The sequence below is a fragment of the Ostrinia furnacalis genome, unplaced genomic scaffold (assembly GCF_004193835.3).
Source record: "Ostrinia furnacalis isolate ACB-3 unplaced genomic scaffold, ASM419383v2 OfSCF4694, whole genome shotgun sequence".
Lineage (NCBI taxonomy): Eukaryota > Metazoa > Arthropoda > Insecta > Lepidoptera > Crambidae > Ostrinia > Ostrinia furnacalis.
This window is the reverse complement of record NW_021134933.1, coordinates 953,066-975,430: the sequence shown is the minus strand read 5'-3', so window position 1 is coordinate 975,430 and position 22,365 is coordinate 953,066. Positions and strand designations below refer to the sequence as shown.

The following is a 22,365-nucleotide window of genomic DNA, read 5'->3' as shown; positions in this document are numbered from 1 at the left end:
ATTATTCAAACTATTTTCACGCGTACGAAGTCGCGGGCACAGCTAGTGCGTCGATAAAATTATTACTATCAATCAGGATATCCTTCCATACATTTATAGTAGCACGTTTCCAAGAACGATAATAAACAAGTGTTATAATCCTATAAAGAAATATTTTAAAAGCACTTTGAGAGATAAAAATAATGATACAATCGCTGACCGTTAGGATGGAGATATTTTATTAATGATAAGTTTAATGATTTCGTCTAAATGATTGTAGAGAGAAAGTTTTGGTGAATCAACAACGTCAAGTAAATTAAAAGTAAGCATAGGCTTGGTTAAAATATGATGACTACAATGTAATCATATTATTATATCGCAAATTCGTCAAATAAAAATTAGTAATTTTATACTTTTTAGTAGGTTTGGGATTATTGTTTGGACAGGCCAACAGGCAAAAGGAAAATAAGGAAAGGAGTTCGAAGTTAAGTGAAAAGCGGATGGCAAGGATGGTACATGACAAAATTAAACAATATTGTAATACATATAATTCGTAAATAACATTAGTAAACCTTAATGAACATAATCTCTGTCTCTATGGTGTATAACAAACATTACTATGGTCTCACAGTGGGCGAGGATGCACAGGGTGACACACGAACCAATCACAGAGCTCTATTCAACGCTGTGCGTTAGATTTGCTGCTTCACTTAAGCAGGCATCGTTTGTGAATACGGGCGTAAGGTAACTACACCATAGAGATTAAGAGAGAGTATGCTTTTATTATAGAGTTTAATTCAATAAATGATCTACCTACCTACAATAAAACCTACTACGACTCCGGACAGTCAAATTACGATGGTTTTTATTCGACGAGCGGCGCACGATCATGGTTTACGATGGGACGTACTCCATTGCTATATTTTGTTCATACGAACTCATAAACAGAAAATATAATAATTAAACCCTGCCCCGGGGCATTGTAACGAGCAATCTGTGATGTACAATCAAACGAGACGATAAAAATGATAATATATTATTTATACCTGAAAACCGTAGCTGTTTCTGAAGTTGGAGATGAAAATTATAGTTTTAGAAAAATAATATCACGACCATCTTATTGATGTTTATCACGTTATCAAACATAATGTCATATAAATCGAGTTAAGAGTTCAGACTAATCGTCGATGAAATAAAGTTTAAAACTTTATATAAAGTTTAGTCTTAGCTTTAAGCTGCCCAAAGTACCTAAGCAGGCAACAAATTCAATTTGATTTTACATAAAGAACTCTACTGTTCCTTTTACTAGCTTGAATGAAAAAATAATGAACATTACCTTTGGAAAAATATTTAAAAGAATAGGAAACAAGATGGATATGAAATACGGATCGACATCATAAAGGTAGCAGGAAGAAGGCGCTGGACGCAGGCAGCAGCTACCAATCGATCACCATGGCAATCAATGGGGAGGCCTATGTTCAGCAGTGGACGTCCTATCGCTTAAATGATGATGATGATAAAAACGTTATAAAGATTGGTTTTTAGTGTACCTAAGATATAAGTTGTCCTCTTAAATAAATAAATGATGTAATTGGCACCAAACATTTTATTCTGTGATCAAACTTGATACCTAAACCTAATTCATTTCTCTGAACCTTCAAGTATTGTTCTAAACTAGGTTTAGCCGTAAATTTCCCATGCACTAATAAGTTAATTCCTCCCAAACTGGTTTGGTTAGGAATGCGAGTGGGCGATACTTCGGTTCGATTCCCGGTGTTTGGACAAGAAATTCTACTGCCAATGATGCAACGGTGATATACTATGGTTATATGGGACAATGATATTGTGCTTTTTGATGGTGTGACGCCTTTGGTCACTGAAATCGGGTCAGAGTTGGCTTTTTGTATTTTTTAGGGTATTTATTCATCAGGCTGGTAGCCTCTAAGTCAACTTTATGATGTAGTTTATAAAGACATTTATGATTAGATTTTCAGTTATCTACTTCGCACGGGTGCAATCTATCTCATAAATCACTCTATCTATTGATGAAGTCCGTTGCGTAGTTCAAAATATCTAAGCGCACAGTCAGCAGGAGTGATTTTTTTTTAGATAAGTACTTTGTAAAGGTTCATTTTAAGTACTGATCTGTTTAATTAAGAATACGATATTTATGTCTTTTAATTTTTTATATCGCCGGCGTCAATAAATTGATGATTAACAAAGCGATAGTTTCAGTTAATAAATATACCTAACTTTGAAGACATATTTTTACTATACTTCGGATAACCACGTTAAAACTACCAGCGTTTCTTCTCATGCCATGTCACCGATGTCTCCAATAAATCTAGATAACTTATAGTAGTATTGGACTGTAAATAAGGTATAAATTAGATCCGAACAGGATACTAGGAAATCTATGTTTTATTGGGACATAAATAAACTCGATCGAGAAATCGAGAAAGGTATCTACTAGATATTTCACTAACATCTTAATGATGGCATCTTATTGCATTTACTTATTTAAAGCACCTACTGAAGAAATAACCTATGGGTTCTGAGGCAATGGGCTGTCAAGATGGTAGACCAGACAATCTCAATGCTACACTTATGACAGATGATTGTAAATTTTCTAAATTACACAGTTTAAACGGAGTCAAACTAGGATTCCAGGAATCATCATTATTAACTTTCTAGTATCTATTAAAAAAAAATAGATTATTCAAAGATTTCAATTTGATGAATTTTTCAGACCCCGATCAAAGAAAGTATCATAAGTAATCCGTATGTAAACTAAGTGTTTAAAACCTCGAACAATAAAATAACCCCGCACTTAGCCTCTCAAGGCCCATGAATCCAAAAACAAAAACCCAAAAAACGATATCACAATAAATTCTACGCAAAGGGTACGTTTACTTCAATTGCTAGACCTGTATTCCTGCCACACTCCTTTTTTATCTGTGGTAATAAAAAAGCTAACAATACACCCGACGCATAATATAATCCTGCGCGCACGCAGCCTAAATCAACGTCAAGATAATAATAACGTCCAAACATTGGTGCACTAGTTTCACCATTCAAAAATGAACCCTATTTCTTAGATGGAAGAGTACAGCAACATTGTGATATTGAAACAATATTTAAACATTACAATTCCATTTAGGTCCATGCGTTTGTGCCTTGAATTGAACCGTATTTCTAAGGTTTTACGGGACAGTGACCAGGTCCGGGCGTCGTGGAAACTCGCAGTAGCTAGCGAGGCAACGTTAAGTGACAGGGCAAACTGTGATTATCACCTGACGCTTACGAGGGTGATGTTTGGACTGTACCTGGTACACTCATACGTAATTTGGAAACTTTAAAAAATGACACGGCTTGGACAATTCCTGTATCATCTCCGATAGCATCAGTGCAATCATCAGCAAGTGTAGCGCACCGTATCACATAAGCTTGGTACATTCACTCATCATACGTCATGCTGTGTCAATGCATATTCTAGGTCCAGTTTACGTCCCAAGCCATAGTTCTGCTTCCCATAGTTAATTTCAAATGGTACTCAAACAGTTTAAAAGAAGCCCCACTTCCGGTCATTACTCTCTAATACAACCGCACCAAACTCGCTCTTTATTAACATTAAGCAATCATCTTCAGTTATCCACTAACAAGCAGTTTACCGAGCTCTGTCTGTCACTTGGATGGGAGTTAACACGGGCATCCTGTCTGTCTGTCTGTCTCAGATAAGATAAAACTTAAGCACACTCCATTGCTTGATTGTTTAATACTTGTGTTTGATTTCCGGTGCTTGAAATCTGGTAATTCATTTGCCTCCACTATAGCTTGAATGAAAAAATAATGAACATTACCTTTGGAAAAATATTTAAAAGAATAGGAAACAAGATGGATATGAAATATGGATCGACATCATAAAGGTAGCAGGAAGAAAACGCTGGACGCAGGCAGCAGCTACCAATCGATCACCATGGCAATCAATGGGGAGGCCTATGTTCAGCAGTGGACGTCTTATCGCTTAAATGATGATGATGATAAAAACGTTATAAGAGATGGTTTTTAGTGTACCTAAGATATCGATACCTCTAGGCTCAAAGGTCGTAAAGGACAAAATACCGAAAATGAGTTATTTATACAGTTTTACTCAGAATTTAATTCTCTATCGATCTGTATATTTAGTTTGTCGAAATTCCCAAAAAAAGTGCCTTTACANAGGTATCGATATAGGTTGTCCTCTTAAATAAATAAATGATGTAATTGGCACCAAACATTTTATTATGTGACCAAACATGGTACCTAAATCTAATTCATTTCTCTGAACCTTAACAAGTATTGTTCTAAACTAGGTTTAACCGTAAATTTCCCATGCACTAATAAGTTAATTCCTTCCAAACTGGTTTGGTTAGGAATGCGAGTGGGCGATACTTCGGTTCGATTCCCGGTGTTTGGACAAGAAATTCTACTGCCAATGATGCAACGGTGATGTACTATGGTTATATAGGACAATGATATTGTGCTTTTTGACGGTGTGACACCTTTGGTCACTGAAATCGGGTCAGAGCTAGTTTATTTCGAAGTTTAAGGCTCGGTTGCACCATCTTATTTTGACTTTTACAAATGTCAAAACTCTATTAAACTCTATAAAAAACACCGGTTAATGTTATAGTTACGGTTAATGTTAAAGTTATGCAACTCAGCTTAAATAAATTATAATGATTATTTTTAATGATAAGATTTTTAGTTTTTCCTCAATCAAATTGTCAAAACGAAAGCCAATTTTGCACGTACACCCGTATTCACAAACAATGCTTGCTTAAGTGAAACAGTAAATCGAACGCACAGCGTACTGTGAGAACTCATAGTAAAGTTTGTGAATACGGGCGTTAAATTATTTTTTATTTACAGCGTAATTAAGTAAAATAAAATGATCTCATTATCATTTTGATGTTTCAGTAAACAAAAAAGTGGTCAATTTTTTTCAGAATATAATGGTTTTCTTCAGTAATGTTTAAGTCTACTTCAGGTAACCACGTTAAAACTACCAGCGTTTCTTCTCATGCCGTGTCACCGATGTCTCCAATAAATCTAGATAACTTATAGTAGTATTGGACTGTAAATAAGGTATAAATTAGATCCGAACAGGATATTAGGAAATCTATGTTTTATTGGGACATAAATAAACTTGATCGAGAAAGGTATCTACTCGATATTTCACTAACTAACATCTTCATGATGGCATCTTATTGCATTTACTTATTTAAAGCACCTACTGAAGAAAAAACCTATGGGTTCTGAGGCAATGGCAATGGCCTGTCAAGATGGTAGACCAGACAATCTCAATGCTACACTTATGACAGATGATTGTAAATTTTCTAAATTACACAGTTTAAACAGAGTCAAACTAGGATTCCAGGAATCATCATTCTATTAAAAAAAAAATAGATTATTCAAAGATTTCAATTTGATGAATTTTTCAGACCCCGATCAAAGAAAGTATCATAAGTAATCCGTATGTAAACTAAGTGTTTAAAACCTCGAACAATAAAATAACCCCGCACTTAGCCTCTCAAGGCCCATGAATCCAAAAACAAAAACCCAAAAAACGATATCACAATAAATTCTACGCAAAGGGTACGTTTACTTCAATTGCTAGACCTGTATTCCTGCCACACTCCTTTTTTATCTGTGGTAATAAAAAAGCTAACAATACACCCGACGCATAATATAATCCTGCGCGCACGCAGCCTAAATCAACGTCAAGATAATAATAACGTCCAAACATTGGTGCACTAGTTTCACCATTCAAAAATGAACCCTATTTCTTAGATGGAAGAGTACAGCAACATTGTGATATTGAAACAATATTTAAACATTACAATTCCATTTAGGTCCATGCGTTTGTGCCTTGAATTGAACCGTATTTCTAAGGTTTTAAGGGACAGTGACCAGGTCCGGGCGTCGTGGAAACTCGCAGTAGCTAGCGAGGCAACGTTAAGTGACAGGGCAAACTGTGATTATCACCTGACGCTTACGAGGGTGATGTTTGGACTGTACCTGGTACACTCATACGTAATTTGGAAACTTTAAAAAATGACACGGCTTGGACAATTCCTGTATCATCTCCGATAGCATCAGTGCAATCATCAGCAAGTGTAGCGCACCGTATCACATAAGCTTGGTACATTCACTCATCATACGTCATGCTGTGTCAATGCATATTCTAGGTCCAGTTTACGTCCCAAGCCATAGTTCTGCTTCCCATAGTTAATTTCAAATGGTACTCAAACAGTTTAAAAGAAGCCCCACTTCCGGTCATTACTCTCTAATACAACCACACCAAACTCGCTCTTTATTAACATTAAGCAATCATCTTCAGTTATCCACTAACAAGCAGTTTACCGAGCTCTGTCTGTCACTTGGATGGGAGTTAACACGGGCATCCTGTCTGTCTGTCTGTCTCAGATAAGATAAAACTTAAGCACACTCCATTGCTTGATTGTTTAATACTTATGTTTGATTTCCGGTGCTTGAAATCTGGTAATTCATTTGCCTCCACTAAGTGGCTGGATAAACAGGCCTCCATAATTGGAGCTTTGCTTGAGCACACAAGCATCTCTTCTGGTACATTCTAAGCTTCCATCTACTAACTCCCCTAATTTTAACTAAATTGTTTCAGACACTTTTGTACCATTATTTTTTTATTTTTGCAAACCTAATAGTCTAGGAGTATATTGGGTAGGTATTTTTAACGGCTAACATTTGGAAAGAAGTTAATAATTCAAAAATGCGTAAGAAAAATGTATGTATATCTCAGCTTCTGATGGACCAATACTCGNTGGACCAATAGCAAAAAAATATGGCGACAGCCCACGGCTACTTGAGCGTACGTGCTCCAAAATAAAGTGAAGCTAATCTCCGATCTAAATGTAATATCGGTGTCGGATTTATCACGTTTTGCGTCAACCTCGTAAATTACACCCCATTTGACTCCGAAACACCTTGCGACCTTTTTTTCGAACTACCAGACGAACCGATTCGCAGAATACTCCAAAAGTGTCGAAAATCATTAGAAGCGGACAACAAAAGGAATTGTTTTGTTCCCGAAACTTGTTTCACAGATATCGGAGAGAAAGAGAGGTCTATTTTGATGTCTAAATACACACGTCAGAAGCAGGTAGACGGTTACTTACAACCAACGCCACGTGAAAGAAATGTCATTAATTTTAACGGGCGGCGTCCGGCCATGATTTGTAATGTAGCCATAGAGAAATTTATTTTTTAATGTTACCGATATCTGATTATACGGAATTTGATCAAGATGTGGAAATATTAATAGAGTTCTTGTATAAATCATCCTCAATTTTGTATCGGTGTTTTTTGAGATGCCTTTTTTGTTACGGGAATTACAGGTTTGGGGCTTTTTGGAAAACTTATAAATTGTTAAGTTTACTGGCTTTTGGAATTCAATATTCGTTATGGCTGTATCACTGACAGGATCAGTTGTAGTGATACTTTATTCATTTGAAGGAATAACGGACCCAATAGTTTTTGTAGTAGTTCAAGATTTTCTCGCAGAAGTTACGAGTATTTCGTCAAAAACATTTACAAGCTTCCAAGTAATACCGACAGCTTTAGATCTCAAAAGCTTGCCAATGGCATCCATTGCGTCGGAATCCTGAGGTATTACATCCTAATGGCAGCCAACAATAGGGAATCCATTCTACCTGACCGTCTGGCCATTGTTCGCCAACAAATCTGGTGTATTTGGCCTTTTTTTCCTGATCCCTTGTTAGCAACTCCGCATAGAATCTTTGGGGACAAAGGGGCTACATATTCATAAGTGGGCACACAGGTGCTCTCGTTTATAGAGCTATGGCTATATCATCCACGTACATATCAATACAAGATCATCCTCTCTTAATATTAAAAGAGATTTTGACAGGTGCATCAACAACTTGTCCTGATCCAGTATGATTGTCCATAATTGTACCGATTAAACAATCCACTGATAATATTTTGTTGAATATGATAATACGCTCTTTACAGTAATAGCGCTTATTTAAAATTAAATTTTCGCTAATAATGCTAGCAGCTTGATATTTAATATAAAAATTCCAGTCCTATTATGTCCCTTAGGACATAATTACATAATATTAACATAATAACGTAGATTTAATTTCGTTCTTATTATCTAACTATCGAGTGTAATCATCGATTCGCCAGGATCATTATCTGTTCGCTAAGTGCAGATAAACCGTTCGTTTCAAATATGTGAAAATGTGCCCGTCAACTAAAGTAAGTACAGAAAGAAACATGCCTGGATCTTTATGTCGGTCAATTTCGTTTTTTGCCGTCGGCTACCTCACGTCTCGGCGCGAAGGATCAATCAAAATAGTGTAGAGTATAACAAATAACTTTTTTAAGTATAACCAACGAACACCAATTAGTTCTACCCTAGAAAGATGGCTCTTTCGACGCTTGCTTTTTTTATTTATTTGTAGAGACCGGGATTCGTCTCGCTCCTGTCCGTTTATTACAGCAGTGACTGTTCAAATATTTTGTGCCCGTATTTTCTGGTCGTGTCACGGTTGCTGAACAATTTTGATCTACATTCACTGTACAAAGAGCAGATAATCATTACTTGTATCGCTATCTNCGCTATCACATGTTTGCTCTATATTTTCACACTGTGCTAATTGTAGGCAGAAATCTTTAACGTTTTTATTCTGTTTATCCTTAGGCAGTTCTGTTTCATGTTTATTTTTGTAGATTGATTCTTCAATTGTTTATTCAATTGCTTTAAAAAATTGAGTCACCAACAAAAGCCTATAATGTTTATTTAACAATTATAGTAACTTTCAACGTTTACGACGTATATAAAATTAGAGCAAGCGTGATAATTCCGATACACCCTATCGAACCCATACTAATTATTATCAAGTCATATCTGTTTGGGAAACAACATTTCTCACTGGAACGATAATTTAATAAGAAAGTTATAAAACCCCTTTCGTGTTGTAACCAAAACCAAAAAGAAATTAGAAAGGTACAGAAAGCCCACTCCTTCATAAATTTTAGTCAAAAGCTTGTTATACGAGGGTAAAGAATTTTTTTTCCAACCAATAGGCTTTTATAGTATGAATCTTAACTGTAATTTCGTCGATCCCTAGCTGATTAATATTTGCAGCCTTTGAATGCCTGCTTGCATCAGTAGGACTTGTTCCTAAAGATGGATCCATAATTTTGGGTCTATCAGACTCAATCAAAGCCACCGCTACAGTTAAAGCATAAACTCAAATCTCTTTCGGAAATAGTGGCATTAAATCCGAAATTTTCTGTAAATGTGTTTTTGAATTTCAAACCGTGTAATCAAATCCAAAACGTGGTCCTAGAATTGAAAGGTGAATTTAGCACTAACGCTTCATTTTCTTGAGTATTAGTGGTGGATTTACACATTACTGTCCTGAGTAGGTCCAATCCGAGGTTTCAGGCGACTAGGACCGCAATTAACTAGGACCGCGGTCCCAATCGCCGGGACTTACTTCGACAAGATGTACCTGCAACCTGCTTCGACTTAAATCGACTGGGACCGCGGTCCCAGTTAATTGCAGTCCCCGCAGGGGGAAACCTCGTCATTATCTCCTTTAGTTCATCAAAGCTATACTGAGTGCAATCTATCTCCTTTTCTTAAGATATTACTGTACATATTTATGTTGTGGTCATAGTAATATTATTGATGGAAGAACAATATCCGCCGAGGTCGTAATTGATGAAGTCGTGGGAGCAACATCATTAGTCTTGCTGGGGTCATCCTGTTTGTGTTTAACAATGTAGATCTGTAGAGAGCGCCCTTTCAAAGAATAACTGTACTTAACGGGTTAAGGGGGTCCTGCACAGAATCCTTAAAATTGACATATTTTTAAATCACGAGTGCTCTGCGATTAGTGACTTAAATACATCAAAGTAACTTGTGTAGGGTAGCCCAATCCTTGATCTAGGTCGCCGCCTTTTCGAAATTTTGAATAAATACGTAAAAAATTGATAAACAACATTTAAAATGCAGACATATGGAAAATTTATTTCTTCAAGAACTTTGTTAATTTAACGNTCAAAAGCTTGTTATACGAGGGTAAGAATTTTCTTTCCAACCAAAAGGCTCTTATAGTATGAATCTTAACTGTAATTTCGTCGATCCCTAGCTGATTAATATTTGCAGCCTTTAATTTTGAATGCCTGCTTGCATCAGTAGGACTTGTTCCTAAAGATGGTTCCATAATTTTGGGTCTATCAGACTCAATCAAAGCCACCATGCTAAGGTTAAAAGCATAAAATTGAATATCTTCCGGAAAAGTGGTATCAAATCTGACATATGCTGTTACATGAGTGTTTGAATTTCAAACCTTGTATCATATTCAAAACTTGGACCTAGGATTCAGAGGTGAATTTAGCACTAACGCTTCGTTTTCTTAAGCATTCAGTGGTGGATTTACACTTTACTTTCTTGAGTGCAATAATAAACTATCTCCTTTAGTTCATAAAGAATACTACTACTACTGCTCACGCTTATGTTGTGGTCATAGTAATATTATTGATGGAAGAACAATATCCGCTGAGGTCGTAAATGATGAAGTCGTGGGAGCAACATCATTAGTCTTGCTGGGGTCATCCTGTTTGTGTTTAACAATGTAGATCTGTAGAGAGCGCCCTTTCAAAGAATAACTGTACTTAACGGGTTAAGAAAACTAGATATAAACTTAAGCTTGAAAATAATTACAGAGTATACTGGGATTAAAAGTGGGTGTTCTCTTGGCTAGAATAGCTTTCAACGAATAGTGTATTTTTAAAACTGCCTAAGTACTAAGATTTCGGTTTGGGGAAATTAAATGAATATGTCATTTCCATTTTTTTTTCTTATCACAGGGAAACTTAACCTGCATCTCACCTGATAGAAAGTGAGCGAGCTGTACCTGAAATTTTCAACTACCTATGTTAAATAAAGGATGTTTTATTTGACCAGGCCAAAATGCAGCATCGTTGTTATGTTGACAGACTCAGGTAAGATGTAGCTACTCTGATTAAGTAGGTTTTTGTTAAGATCTTGATTAATGTATTAATGACCTATCTGTTGATTGTCAAGTTAAAGGCCATCATTCACGACACTTTAAGCTTTTAAGAGCACAGGAAAAGTGTCCACCACATTATGAATCTTACTATCTTATCATACGGTTGAATTTAAACCTGTAATTTCCAATAAAAGTTTAATAATGTCGCACAATTAAGGTCTAGATGTTGATTGCACATCGAATGTGACCGCCGGTGTAATAACACCCTTGGAATTGAAATATTAATTAATAAAGATACAATTACTCCCCTGGCAGACTTATCTTAATTAATCTCCGCTTTAAGTTCATCGGCTGTTCACCTGTAATATTTTCAAGATCTAAGCCTGTGGAGCGAGATAATAATATCGTTGTAAAGACATAAGACTTTGAAAATAAATTGATCGATCTCACTTCACAATTTTTAACAAATTGAAACACATTTAAAACAGCATCTTGTACTCAGTAGCGCTCGTCACATAAAAGTTTTTATTCCACAATTTAAAATCTTTAAACCTCTTAACACTCCAGTTCTTTCTTGTTCAGGCGAACGCGTTCACTTTATTGGCAAAACATACCTGTTTTGTATTTTTTTTTATGAAAAAAAATTTTTTCCGTCTAACTTTCGCCAAACATTAGCAATATTGCCTATTTTTTTATCAATCTCAATATTGTCAGTGACTCCACTCCTATCCAGTTGACTATCTTCAACTTTTAACCCTAAAAGCCCGAATACGTTAAGATAATAGCAATAATGTGCACAATATTTTCAAAATCTCAATATAGTGAGTGACTCCACTCCTCCCCTGTCCAGTCGAATGTCTTCATCTAAGGCCGTGACCGCGCATGACCCAACCAGTTCCAGACCCAGCCCGAATACGTTAACGATATCAGCAATATTGCAGCACTTTTTTTGTTCGACAGCACATCCAGCAACGCTCGAGGTCTTTATGTTCTTGGAATAAGAGCGGCTTTGCAATAAATGTTTGATGTGCTTGACTGTACGTACCTGAGCACGAAATTGACCGGTAAACCGTGGGTGTACCACGTAATTATTAGCGGTTATATGTCTTATTTTAATCTAGGCTCGTTACATAATTCCTTCACTATGTCAATTCTTACAGAATTGTTTGAAATCTCATGAGATGAGATTAAACAATTCATCTTAACATCACAATTAAATTTACAGAATCTTATAACTAAAGTTAATGTTCAATTTGAGATTTGAACTTGAACAGTAAAGTCTATTATTTAATAACAATAATAAAATTAAAAACAGTTGAAAGCTTGTAATTATTCATAAGTATCAAATATTGCGTACTCTTAATTAATATTTTTATTTCCCAATATAATTTATTTGTCTTAAACCATAATGAGTCCAATAAATACGTTTATTATAACGTTATTGTTTGTGCGATTGTGCGCAATAATATACTAGTTTAATAGCCAATATAAAACCAAGTGTAGGGCTCATGTGGTTTTACTTGAGCATTTTATAGGACCTGCCTTCTTCTGAACTGAGTCCTTTTTTTTACTATTTTGCATACATCTGTTTATTTGCCTTTAAATTGTTCTGGAATACGCAAAGGTTTAAGAAATATCATATTTTGAAGTCGCATAAACATCTAAGAGAAATGAGATAAAATAGTTTTGGACTTTAACGACAAATATAAGGAATATAATAGGAGTATTTAATTGTTATACTACGATATTTTATGAAGGTTTCAAGTGAGTGACAGAAACGAATATTGCGTGTATTAGGAAATCTCACATACCTCAATATTGTCAATAATACCTACTACCTAATTAGTAATTAATTATGTATAACGAAAAACTTTTTTACTTGATTTTTTAAACAATTTTATTTTTACTTTAGCAATAACACTTTGAGTTAATATTAACTTTAAAGTTTTCTTAATTATGTATCGCATTTAAAAAAAACAGAGATAAAGAGAAATTTTAGTATAATCTCTATTTTGTTCAAAACTAATGTTTAAAAACGGCATAAACCCAAACGGCGGCACTATAACAAACTATTATTAACTAACTATAGATATTGCTTTTGACTTTCGGCATAAAATCTGCCAATTCCATTTACACAAGTCTATATTTGTCATAATAAGACACTAAACACAACTCTAGCACAGCACCCAATTTCGCGAAACGTGATCTCCAAAATTGCTCTCTAATGTCGCTCGCCGAATCATACGTGATGATTCCAAACCAATCTTGATCCATCATTGTGAGTTTGTAACCGATGACCCTTATTATGAAAGGCATACGAGAATAATGGCTTATTTTGTGTGGGTTTAAAAGTTAATAGACACAAACCGCAGACGTTGCCGCTTCGCGCGATAGCTCGGACGTGTAGTTTCGGTAATTGCTTAATCAACTCGATTGAAGATCGATAGATGCAGGGCTGCCACTGGATGTATTTATTTATTTTTATTTTAAAAAATAAAATTGAGTATTGTATGCCTGAATATAGTGTGTTACTGTTGATAGCTCTTGGATTTTAGTTGCAATATCGCTTATAACAACTATTTAAGATGCCAGTGTTTATTCTGATACGCCATTATATCACACAAGATTTTGTTTGCTTTTGTTAAGTTCCAAATAACCTATATTTTAACTATCCCAGATAGCACTAAAATTAAAGACCTATTTCAGCTGTAGACAATGCGTCTAAAATCTAAATTCAATAGGTAATAAGTATTTTGATGAACCTGTAGGTATTCTATTTTATAAGATAGCACCAAAAGTAGTCAAGTTGTCCGGTAGTTCTATTCTAGACGAGGTTTTTAAAATTAAATGTAATTTGATTTATACATAATATGCATTACTAATGTAATCAATTAGCGGAATTTGAATATAGTTTGTGGCAATTATTTCAACCCCGCAAGGGTTTTAAAAGTTAAATGATACCTACGAACTAAACTCCCGTCTATTTCCCCGAAAACAATATTTCACAAGGCAACAATAACAATGGCATCTTCTAAGAAAAGGTTGAGACCCATCTCGCAGCCCTAGTCGGCTTGAGTCGTCGACCTGCGCTGGAGTGGAGTAGAGATGAGCTACGGCGCTTGCTCGAAATTGATCCTAAACGCACTGTTAATTTGTGCTTTGTTTGCTTGTTCTTGGCCCAAAAATTACACTTGTTGTAATTTATTATTAGGGACTTTAAAATAAAGTTATCACTGCAGATAAACTCACTGAAAACGTTCACAGTCTGCGCCAATAAAAACTAACAATCTTGCAAATTAATAAACGCTTCTCAAATGATTTGCGTATACTGAAACAGCTTTATCACATGATTCTTAACAAACTTAAAAGCTTTTATTGTACACTAGCTTTCCGCCCGCGGAATTGAAATATTTTCTGTCACGGAAAAACTTTATCGCGCGCGTCCCTCTTCAAAAACCGGGATAAAAACTATCGTATGTCCTTTCCCGGGACTCAAACTATCTCTATGCCAAATTTCATCAAATTCGGTTCAGTGGTTTAGGCGTGAAAGAAAGACAGACAGAGCATACTACCTTATGTTAAAGAATGAGTATTACCAATGAACGTACATATTGTTGGTAGTTTTATTGCAGTGTTAGTGCTAGAAACTAAATATTCGAACCCACAGGAGTCTCTTGGAAGACCTTAGTCTACAATGGGTTGTGTGATACAAACAAATCATTACTTCATCGATGCTCGGTCGTGATCGGTGATAGGGTTGGTACATTGTGTTGCGACAAGATATTCGGGCAAAAGAAGGTTGTGCAGCTTTGAATACAAGTCAAATTAAAGCTTACATTACCTCGTGAATAACCAAATTTCTTGCAAGTTACATTGGGATTTTTGATGAGATTTCAGATGCCGGTTAAAGCTCAGCTCGAAATAATGTGCGCTAAGAGCTAAAGAAATCCCTAGTCACACTATTATAACAAAGAGTTAAAGTTTGTTTTGTGATTTTATTTAAAAAGTGGTCTCTGTTTCTTCTTTCTTTCACAAGTAGAAAGCTAAATAATAGAAAATACATAGCGATATTTAATTTTGCCCTAGTCCCAAAAGCTATGTGACTTAATTTAGCTTATTCTTTGATGAGGAGTAAAAAGTTTCAGATTTTTAAAGGTTTATTATTATTTTTGGCAGCCCTGCAGTGGGGTCAAATCGATCGGGATCTATAGAGGGGGCGCATCGCGCATGCATCGTGAAATGTGAAGATGTTAATGTAATTTATAGCTCATTTCAATATCCGGATAATATAATTATCGATTTGATCTGAACAAAGGCTGTGCGGTTTGAATAGGCTAGTTGCCTAAAAAAATTTTTTTAGTCCGTAATGTTTAATATCAAAAAATATTGGACACGTATAATTTTATTTGTCAATCTAACAAATAATTACATAGTTATGGTGCGTTGAAGTTGCGCACGACGTCACAACGTGCGGCATTTTTAAGCAAGCGTTGACGTCACGGGCCTCTTCTTATGAACTTTGGGGCGCTTTATCTCTTTAAATTTTCATTAGTTTGAAAAAGTGAAAAATACGAGTAGAGTATTTTTTGATAAGTTAACTGACGGACTAATTAAAACTCTTGCTTTTTGACCCAGGCAACATCCCCATTGCCGAAGATATTTTTACCAAAACTTTTTTGAATTTTAATTTTATTCGTTATGTTTCAAAACAACTTTTTTTCGCCGCTTTCGATGTGTTTAAGTAATGTGCGAATTCTAAAAAGGATTCGCACCTTTATTAAACTTAGCTTCAGGAGAAATTAGTTATGCTTAAACTTATTAACATATGCGCGGAACAAGCATGTGAATTTGGCCTTATTTTTCTTTATTTAACAACTTTTTAGTGCTGTCATTATGTTGTATTTAAAGGTATAAATACACTGCTGATTATTGATGAAATATCTTTATTTAAGTAGTGTTTAGCAAAAAGATTCATAGAGATTGTAACGCAAGCTTTACATCATCTATGGGATCTACAGTCATCAATTAAGTATTTTTTAACATTATAACTTTTACTCCGTAAACTACTACTTGCTTGGTTACTTTAAAATTTGTAACTTTATATCAATTGCTTTAAGAACACAGCTCTGGTATAAAAACTAACTAAAATAGCTTTATTTCAAGTTCACAATATTGCTAATGCTGACTATATTGAATATTGTGTGTAACTGGTATTCAATATTCATATTTACTTGTTACACTATATTGTAAAGAAAAAAATAGATTTAACTATATCGCCGATATGAAAGCCAACTAGTGATGTTAAAAGCTCAAAAGTCCTGTTCTTTCATATCTATGTTTAATTAAATTAATATAATAATTACGCTGATTAAAATTGTTTTTCCTGTGCGTTGAAAGCGTTATCTATGACCGGGTAATTATGATAAAATGATTACTGACGTTTTAATTAGTTTCAAAGCAATAATTAACTGTATTTAATATTCCGTCGGTTAACAAGTGATTATTATTAATAATAATAAGTATTTTATTATTGTTATGAGGTTTTGCGACATTATGCCCAACTGAATTTTCCATTTCCATGTTGTAAGTTTCACTTCAAAGTTTTTAAAACTTTAACTCATTATGGAAGGAATAGAAGATAATGTACAGATAATTAAGTTCCGATTGTCGCTTTTCTGTGTTAATTACTCATACTTAATATCACTATATGAACTTAATGCATTCACGAAAACTGTGAACTCTTTCAGGATAACTACAATATTAAATTGTGCAAAATGATTAGTACAATTAAGCCGCTTCCGAGATTATAGCTAAATTAATACTTGTTTTGTTAGGCTCATAGTTATTATTGAAAGATAGTTGTCTATTGAAAATACTAATAATGTTTTGACTAATCCACTTGAATCTAATTTGAAGGGAATTTTGGGTGACGTGTCTGAAATAAGCCTTTATTTTTTCAATAACAATTTTAAAAGCTATCAGATGTAAAAGGAGTTGCATATTATTATGTAATTATGTTAAATTGGCATTATCTTACAATTTAAAAACTTAATAAATTGATATTCGTTAACGCAAAGCTATAGTATGTATTTTCCGTTGACTTAAAGTCAGTTAAAAAGCTTGGGAACAACAAGTTTGCTTTACTTAAAATCCGAATACAGATATACTGGTATGGATTGTGATAATATCTTGATAATAACTGATGATTTTATTAGTAAAATATGACATAACTGTACCTAATAAGGTACCTAACGTCATTTTATGGATGAAACAACTTCAATGAAAATAATTTAGAAAACATTGTGTGTTTGTTATTTTGCTTGCAACATTTTCAGATGCTTTATTATGATGATTAAACAATATTTCTTGACTGGGATTTATTTAAGTATACAATATTCGAATAAAAGTGTTTTTTATGTAAAACTAGCTGACCCGGCGAACTTTGTTCCGCCTTCATGGCAATAAATAAGCAGACTTTTTTTCTTAATTTCGAACGGGATAAAAAGTATCCTATGTCCTTCTCCTGGCTCTAAACTACCTCCCTGACAATTTTCAACTAAATCGGTTCAGCCGTTCTTGAGTTATAAGTGGAGTAACTAACACGACTTTCTTTTATATATATACTAGCTGACCCGGCGAACTTTGTTCCGCCTTAATGGCAATAAATAACAATAGGCTAGTTGCCTAAAAAAATTTTTTTAGTCCGTAATGTTTAATATCAAAAAATATTGGACACGTATAATTTTATTTGTCAATCTAACAAATAATTACATAGTTATGGTGCGTTGAAGTTGCGCACGACGTCACAACGTGCGGCATTTTTAAGCAAGCGTTGACGTCACGGGCCTCTTCTTATGAACTTTGGGGCGCTTTATCTCTTTAAATTTTCATTAGTTTGAAAAAGTGAAAAATACGAGTAGAGTATTTTTTGATAAGTTAACTGACGGACTAATTAAAACTCTTGCTTTTTGACCCAGGCAACATCCCCATTGCCGAAGATATTTTTACCAAAACTTTTTTGAATTTTAATTATATTCGTTATGTTTCAAAACAACTTTTTTTCGCCGCTTTCGATGTGTTTAAGTAATGTGCGAATTCTAAAAAGGATTCGCACCTTTATTAAACTTAGCTTCAGGAGAAATTAGTTATGCTTAAACTTATTAACATATGCGCGGAACAAGCATGTGAATTTGGCCTTATTTTTCTTTATTTAACAACTTTTTAGTGCTGTCATTATGTTGTATTTAAAGGTATAAATACACTGCTGATTATTGATTAAATATCTTTAAAGTAGTGTTTAGCAAAAAGATTCATAGAGATTGTAACGCAAGCTTTACATCATCTATGGGATCTACAGTCATCAATTAAGTATTTTTTAACATTGTAACTTTTACTCCGTAAACTACTACTATTGCTTGGTTACTTTAGTAACTTTATATCAATTGCTTTAAGAACACAGCTCTGGTATAAAAACTTACTAAAATAGCTTTATTTCAAGTTCACAATATTGCTAATGCTGACTATATTGAATATTGTGTGTAACTGGTATTCATATTTACTTACACTATATTGTAAAGAAAAAAATAGATTTAACTATATCGCCGATATGAAAGCCAACTAGTGATGTTAAAAGCTCAAAAGTCCTGTTCTTTCATATCTATGTTTAATTAAATTAATATAATAATTACGCTGATTAAAATTGTTTTTCGTGTGCGTTGGAAGCGTTATCTATGACCGGGTAATTATGATAAAATGATTACTGACGTTTTAATTAGTTTCAAAGCAATTATTAACTGTATTTAATATTCCGTCGGTTAACAAGTGATTATTATTAATAATAATAAGTATTTTATTATTGTTATGAGGTTTTGCGACATTATGCCCATTTGAATTTTCCATTTCCAGATTGTAAGTTTCACTTCAAAGTTTTTAAAACTTTCTCCCATTATGGAAGGAATAGAAGATAATGTACAGATAAGTAAGTTCCGATTGTCGCTTTTCTGTGTGAATTACTCATACTTAATATCACTATATTATGTATTGCATTCACGAAAACTGTGAACTCTTTAAGGATACCTACAATATTAAATTCTGCAAAATGATTAGTACAATTAAGCCGCTTCTGACATTATAGCTAAATTAATACTTGTTTTGTTAGGCTCATAGTTATTATTGAAAGATAGTTGTCTATTGAAAATACTAATAATGTTTTGACTAATCCACTTGAATCTAATTTGAAGGGAATTTTAGGCGACGTTTCTGAAATAAGCCTTTATTTTTTCAGTAACAATTTTAAAAGCTATCAGATGTAAAAGGAGTTGCATATTATTATGTAATTATGTTAAATTGGCATTATCTTACAATTTAAAAACTTAATAAATTGATATTCGTTAACGCAAAGCTATAGGTAGTATGTATTTTCCGTTGACTTAAAGTCAGTTAAAAAGCTTGGGAACAACAAGTTTGCTTTACTTAAAATCAGAATACAGATACTGGTATGGATTGTGATAATATCTTGATAATAACTGATGATTTTATTAATAAAATATGACATAACTGTACCTAATACAAAATTCTTAACTGGGATTTATTGAAGTATACAATATTTGAATAAAAGTGTTTTTTTTATGTACAAATAAGTATATTCAGGTAAATACGCCTATTTTCGGTAGTTCCTATTTTTTTAGATTTAGTCAATGTATAACATGGTATTTTTTATTTTATTTTTTTATTTATTTATTTAATTTAATTACAAGGTTAGGCTTATAATTTAACATTTCTTATATCACTAAACATGATAATTTACAATCATTCCTTCATTTTCAACCTCGATTATTCATGAATAAGATTAAATGTCTTCCGCTGAGGAGTTCATTCATTCACACGATTTCCGTCAAAGCGCATTCGCTTTAGGTACTTTACATGTTTATTAAAACGCGAACGTAGCAGTGATAAAATAAATTCCGTGAATTCTCGGGAATGGCTAAAAACGTGACTGTACTACGGCGCGACACCCCGTCGTCCGTTGGGATGTCTTTGTTTTTACCACAAAAAGGAGCCCTTCACGTCTTGGCCGCAGGTACAAAACGCCCTGGACCACATGTTTGGGTTTAAAAAGAAGACTTGTCACTTCACCCGAAAAGAATAACGCAAAATTCCGCTAGCGGTAAACACAAAACGCCGCATTCTCAATTTTTTTGAATTTTTAGAATGTGCTTTAGAAAAGCGGCTGAAAAAAATAAATAATAAAAAGAAGCAACTTACTGATAATTATCTTGATTTGTCAGGTCATCATGTGTCAAACTATATCGCAGCGGTAGCAATCCATTCGCATATTAATAAATACAGCACCACACATGCTCACTTGTCAATTTAAAACTTTTTAACACATTTTTTTATTCGTCAACTGATGCAATGTCACTGGCACTCGCACTTAGATTGTCAACAGTCACTTGTTTTGTTAAAAAAATAAATGCCGATTGTTTATTGATGATTTACGAAAGAAAAAAAGAACGATAGTGGCTACGTCCGACACCGGCGCAGTGCGATCCGATATAGTAGCCCGAGTGGACTGGCACCGCGCCGCCAGCAATTTCATCTCAATCTTGAACGTCAGAATGAGACAGTAACATGACAATAAACGATTGTAAGACGTCAGGAGCGAAAGAGACGGCGCTTTTCTCATTATGCGCGCGTCGAACCTGACATTTCAATCGCGCCATCCCGCTCGCACCGAAAGTTATTTCCGTACAAATTATATGCAGTTGTATTTGTATTCCATCTCACTCCAGCGTGGATAGTACTAACCAGATAATGTCTTAATCTCATTTTCTTAGCGCTATGTTGACTGATGCACTAACATAAACAATGATAATTCATGAATTTGCATTTACAAATTTATTGATTTATGTTCGTGTGGAATCGACGATTGGATAAATAAATTGATAATGAGGTGTGAGTAAATAATGTTTTATTTGTTTTGTAAACTAATTATGCTGACAAAATAGTAAAAAGTTGACGCCCACAGGTGTTTTTACCGGTATGAATCAGTTTGAAACTTTGAAGTTCGGAGCTTATAAGTTGAAAGCTCTGGTACAGCACTTAAGCACAGTGAGATAGGTCAATGACATTACGATAACCAAAGGCAAAATAGGATCGGTCGTCCAGGACGGACTATGAATGAAGGGTTTGTTGGTAGATTGGAAATTGACTGCTTTAGAATGGATATTATTGACAGAAGTAAATTTAGATTAGGTACTTGGAAATTCTTTTTGTTAAGAAGAAAAAAATACCAATTACAAAAAGTCATTAAAAAAACTACTTAAACTTTCGGAAATTGTGAAGAAGCTCAATCCAAAGTTAAAGCAAACGTTGAAACTCCAGTAATGAAGGCAAATATTTAAATTTCAAATCTCTACCTCAGGTAACCAAATAAAACTTATCTGGAGCAAGCATAATAAACAGCAGTTGGTATACAAACAAACGAGAAACGGGACGCTCGTCCCAATAGAAAAATATTATTTTCTAAGTCCAAATTCCGTGCGTGGACTTGCATTTTTAATATTCTTAATTTGTTTGTGTAATTTAATAACAGTTAGGTTAAGGTTGTTAATATCGCTTAATCAATTTACTTACTTAAAATATTTAGAAATATTAATATGTCCGTATCTAGGCAGAATTACCCACTTTTATTAACCTTTGGATGAATAAATCACAAGATTTGATGATTAAAAAAAATGTTATGGAAAATATTGATTGAGATGTTTTACCATTTAATTGGTTTTCAAATATTTTAATACTGTGATGTTACTATATTAGCAGAAATATTTATGAATTTTGAATATAGTGTCCGAATATAGTGCCGTGGGTCGCTTTTTTGAGTTGGAATTTTTTCGTTTTAGCTGAAATTATGATACATTTTACTATGTGTGACAAATTGAACCGAGTAACAAACTTGAGAGCTTTGAGTGAACGAGATATTATGTAGACAAAAAATAGGCACCAGTTTTAAATCTTGACCTTTTATTGGACTTTTACACAGTTTATTTTAAATTCAAAGACATCTTAAGCCAGTCTGACCTTCAAGCATAAGCAAACCCATTGTCTATACGGTCTAAATAATTATCTATTTGTGAAGTGGTTGGTCAACAGTCAACACTCATCATGACTGTTTGTGGTACCGACTACTGAGCAAATATTGGCTGGAGCCGATGACAGGGGCACTGATGGCTCAAGCAGGACAAATTCTGGGAAAGTCCACAAAAATGTAGTAGATATACAGAAGCTACGCTAGTTCACAGGCAAATACTGCGTTTCT

At 34.2% G+C, this 22,365-nt stretch overlaps 1 protein-coding gene across 9 annotated transcripts in view; it reads right to left on the bottom strand.

The window, feature by feature from the left end:
- The window catches only part of ci (transcriptional activator cubitus interruptus), a 153,133-nt gene extending 132,509 nt beyond the window's left edge, over positions 1–20,624 (bottom strand). For 8 of the 9 annotated variants that reach the window (XM_028314452.1, XM_028314449.1, XM_028314446.1 and 5 more), the window contains exon 1: positions 20,313–20,624. The gene's annotated coding sequence lies outside the window, so the exon portion shown is untranslated. Of the gene's footprint in view, positions 1–20,308 lie in introns of all 9 variants that reach the window. The other variant, XM_028314451.1, reaches the window with a different exon arrangement.
- Positions 20,625–22,365: the final 1,741 nt, after the last annotated feature.